We start from the raw sequence: 4,786 nt of genomic DNA on the forward strand, positions 1-4,786 counted from the left end.
AATACTGTCATCATGAGACCTAAAATAGCCATTGATAAGCACTAATAATCACAATAATAATAATAACAATAATAACAATTATAATAATAATAATAATAATAATTACTATAATGTTAGTAGCCTATATGACTATTTATTAAATACTAAGTTATTTACTTAATGGGAAAAGTTGCATTTCCCCTTGGACACGATCTTGTGGATGTCAGGTGAGAGGGATGTGATGTTGATGAGCAGGCAGTCCTCGGTTGCCTTATGTGAAAGTCGGTTCCTGTCGTGAGTCTTGATTGACTCATGTGAAAGCTGGTTCCTGTCGTGAGTCTTGATTGACTCATGTGAAAGCCGTTTCCTGTCGTGAGTCTTGATTGCGTTCAAAGAGTAAAAGGAGGAGTTGCAGGAGTCGATCCAAACATTGTTAGCACTTAAAAGGCAAGTATCTTTATTGTGCTGTATTCCTCTGAGCTGCCACCCAAAACACACACAAGGACTCGGCACTCCATGAGTGCATCTCTGATTTGGCTCGATGGTTGGAATTCAATCAGATCAGTTTGAATTGCGGCCTAATCCAGCGAGGGTATCGTTTTCTTAGCAAGGGAGGAGAATTCCCCACCTGGGCGGACTGTGAAAGGATCTCGAACAAACGCACTGATATCAGATCTGGTGGAGAAGTTGTCCCTCAGCTATTTGATGAAATCTTCCAAATCGGCCTGGTCTCTCTCTGCCTGTCGTTTCTTCAGTGTGCTGAAGTGCAGTAGCCTTCCAGAGGACAAGTCCAAATCCAACAACTCAAGCTTCCTAGTAAAGGCCTCAAGTCCACGACTGTTTTCCCTCTTCCTTGTAAATGCAGATTTAACCCGTTTAAGTTACAGAATGTCGCCAAAAAAAGCAACATTAGAGAGGAATTCCTCAGAATACAAAGGTGATCAGCTGCTGCCCTCATTTAGATTTTTCTGACTAAATCCACAACCTGGTCATGCAGCTCACAGAATGGCTCTAGAGCTTTTCCTTTACTCAGCCAGCGCACGTTGCTGTGAAGCAGGAGATCATCCTGGATGGACTCCTCTGGTTCTGTCACCAGCTTGATTTTCCTTTACTCAGCCAGCGCACGTTGTTGTGAAGCAGGAGATCATCCTGGATGGACTCCTCTGGTTCTGTCACCAGCTTGCTTTTCCTTTACTCAGCCAGCACACGTTGTAGTCTCATCAATAGCCAGGGGAAAATGCTCAGCCTGACTGAGCACCTCCAGAACAATCCTATGCAGATCATCCTTCAGAGCACAGACACACTGTCTGGCTGTTGTCACAGACAGGGGCACCTGTTTGACAGACGCAATTATTCTATCCATAGACTTGTCTGTAGCCAATTCCTCCAAAACTGTCACCATGCTCTTTTTAAACAGCTCTGCTTCTGTGAAGGGCATGTTGTGTTTGGTTAGAACCCAGGATGCTTTTAGGAAAGCACTTGGACCTTCTGTTGTTGGATCAGGCCACGAAGGAGGATTCTACTGCCGTGTTTGTAGCTTGTAGTTAATGCTTCAGTGTTTCTGCGTCGGGCCTCTGTCTGGGGCGGGAAGGCCACTTTGAAAGTATTACGCTTAGATTCATAATGCCGTCTGAGATTGAATTATTTGCAAACAATGACATTTTCATTGCAAACAAGACACTCTGGCTTGGCATTGGAGAAAGATGGTCAGATGAATGGATATCTCTCTGTCCGTTCTTCCCTGAAACTTTGATTTTCATTATCCACATTTCTTTTGTTACTTTTTGAGAACGACATGTTCTCTTGCTATCAAGCTAATTGTTCTGAATGAATGTTGATATTAATAAAGTAGTGTTGACTACAGTAGGCTACGTAGACCTGTTTTTCCCCACCAATCAACACACAGAGAAATAAACAAAAAGTTATAATTGAATAGAGATATTGGTGATTTTATGATTTTATCAGATCTAAATTATTTTATTGTCACTGAATGTACTATGTACTAATCAAATGTGTTAAACATGTTGTTAAATTTGTAGTGTAGGCCTATTAATTGTGCTAATATTATACGCTAATTATGTTCTGGCCCGCCCACTTTAACTCAGAAAAACATTCTCCCGATGTCACGTCCTGACCAGAGAAAGCTGTTATTTTCTATGGTAGAGTAGGTCAGGGCGTGACAGGGGGGTTTCTAGTTTAGTTTTTCTATGTTGTTTTCTAGTTTTGTATTTCTATGTTGGGTTTTGTTTGGGATGATCTCCAATTAGAGGCAGCTGGTCATCGTTGTCTCTAATTGGAGATCATACTTAAGTAGGTGTTTTTCCCACCTGGGTTTGTGGGAGATTGTTTTTGAGTAGTGTATGTTTCACCTCTGCATCACGGTTTGTTGTTTTTTTGTTCTTTAGTTTATGTGTATGTATTGCATAGTTTCACAGTTCAATAAAATATGTGGAACGATAATCACACTGCACTTTGGTCCGCTCCTCTCTATGACAACCGTGACACCCGAAGCCAAATCTAGTTGACAAACCCTGTTTTATAGTATGTCATGGCCTTTTCTGGCCAACTGCTGTTATGTTTATAATATACTATGGTGTTGTGTCACTAGACTTTGACCAGATATTATTACATCCAAAGATCAACTGTACCTAGAACATAGATACAGAGCCACTTGTTATCAGGAAGGTGCTCTCTCAGCACAACGGAAAATATCTCAATGACTTGACATGTTCTGGTTGTGAATTCAGGCTACAAGGTAAGAATCTTCCCAGTGATTATCGTAAAGTGTGTAGAGAAATTAAATGTATGGTGTTATTTTAGTATAGTGACTGACAGTAAAACACTCAGATCTAACAGTCCATTTCACCTGGGACAGTTATGTGACAGTTCAATCATACAAAATGGTGCTAACTGGGCGTAGGCGAGTCAAATTCAAAAACATATTGTTCATATATTCATATATTGTGGTTATTTTACAATTTGTATATTTTTATGTATAAGTTGTAAATCGTCTTTCAAAATATCGTAAAATTTGTTTTCAAACTTACAATGAGCTCCTCTTTCCTGTGTAATCTGGTTTGAAACCACTGAACATACTTTTCTTAACATTGTTATTATGAACTGAATTCAGTAACAGCATAATAATATCATATCTGTTAAACAAAGCAACACACTAGAATGAGAGGAATTATTAAAAGAGAAAGTGAGACATTAATATTATTATTAGTTATTATCTATTATTATCTATTAATTAAATCACCTGACTGTTTCTATGTATGTTAGTAAATGTTTTATTTCTAAGAGATAATGAATATAAGAGAACAATTGACATTCAATAATTAGTTGTCACTGTGTTAACCACAACCAACATGCTGGATCTCTGTTTAGTTGTTACTGTGTTGACCACAACCAACATGCTGGATCTCTGTTTAGTTGTCACTGTGTTAACCACAACCAACATGCTGGATCTCTGTTTAGTTGTCACTGTGTTAACCACAACCAACATGCTGGATCTCTGTTTAGTTGTTACTGTGTTAACCACAACCAACATGCTGGATCTCTGTTTAGTTGTCACTGTGTTGACCACAACCAACATGCTGGATCTCTGTTTAGTTGTTACTGTGTTAACCACAACCAACATGCTGGATCTCTGTTTAGTTGTCACTGTGTTAACCAACATGCTGGATCTCTGTTTAGTTGTCACTGTGTTAACCACAACCAACATGCTGGATCTCTGTTTACAGGGGTCAGTGCTCTAAAATGAGTCTCTCTGGGGAGAGAGAGGAGGGGGGCCCTGCCTCTAAAATGAGTCTCTCTGGGGAGAGAGAGGAGGGGGCCCCTGCATCTAAAATGAGTCTATCTGGGGAGAGAGAGGAGGGGGCCCCTGCCTCCAAAATGCATCTCTCTGGGGGACATGACACCAAAGCTAAGAGGTAAGATGACAATTTTATGAAGAATTGATTAAGTTTATTTCCTAAATAAATAACTATCTTAAGGTGAATGCACTTACTGTAAATCTCTCTGGATAAGAGCATCTGCTAAATCAGGGGTTCTCAATCCGGGGTCTGTGGAGGTACTGCAGGGGTTCTGCAGGAAGCGTGGGGAGTGGTGGTGTATCCAGGGAGAAAACTAAACTAATATTCTGAAATGTCATTGTGGTCTTATGTTCCCATCTATTGGAATTATTTAGCAACTGCAGTAGTGCTGAAAAAATGTGTTATTCCTTACTAAAGTAGTAATTACTGAGAACAACTAGTTAATTTTTATCACTTACAATCATAAAATAACAACTTATACCATAACAAACAATTAAACTGACATAAACCAAAATCACTATATATGTAGTTATTTAGTTAATTACCAAATTGAGCCGGTCGGTCACATTTAAGAGTGAGGGAGATATATAGCATTTTGCAAAAAAAAACATGATTTTTGTCTCTCTGAAATGAAACCATCAAGTGATAGATTTTAAACAAATACATGTCTGTCATTGAACAACCCCATGTCATGATAGTGAACAACTCCATGTCATGATTACATAGTGAACAACCCCATGTCATGATTAGACAGTGAACAACCCCATGTCATGATAGTGAACAACCCCATGATTAGATAGTGAACAACCCCATGATTACATAGTGAACAACTCCATGATTAGATAGTGAACAACCCCATGATTAGATAGTGAACAACCCCATGATTAGATAGTGAACAACTCCATGATTAGATAGTGAACAACCCCATGATTAGATAGTGAACAACTCCATGATTAGATAGTGAACAACCCCATGATTAGATAGTGAACAAC

General features: G+C 39.2%; 1 protein-coding gene across 1 annotated transcript in view; it reads left to right on the forward strand.

The window, feature by feature from the left end:
• The first annotated feature begins 2,629 nt into the window (after positions 1-2,629).
• LOC145877062 (uncharacterized) overlaps positions 2,630-4,786 on the forward strand; it is a 28,751-nt gene continuing 26,594 nt past the window's right edge. The window contains exons 1-2 of the mRNA XM_082972361.1: positions 2,630-2,734; positions 3,723-3,911. The gene's annotated coding sequence lies outside the window, so the exon portion shown is untranslated. The remainder of the gene's footprint in view (positions 2,735-3,722; positions 3,912-4,786) is intronic.

This window comes from Salmo salar, unplaced genomic scaffold (genome assembly GCF_965601325.2).
Source record: "Salmo salar unplaced genomic scaffold, fSalSal1 ptg000669l, whole genome shotgun sequence".
Classification (NCBI taxonomy): Eukaryota; Metazoa; Chordata; class Actinopteri; order Salmoniformes; family Salmonidae; genus Salmo; species Salmo salar.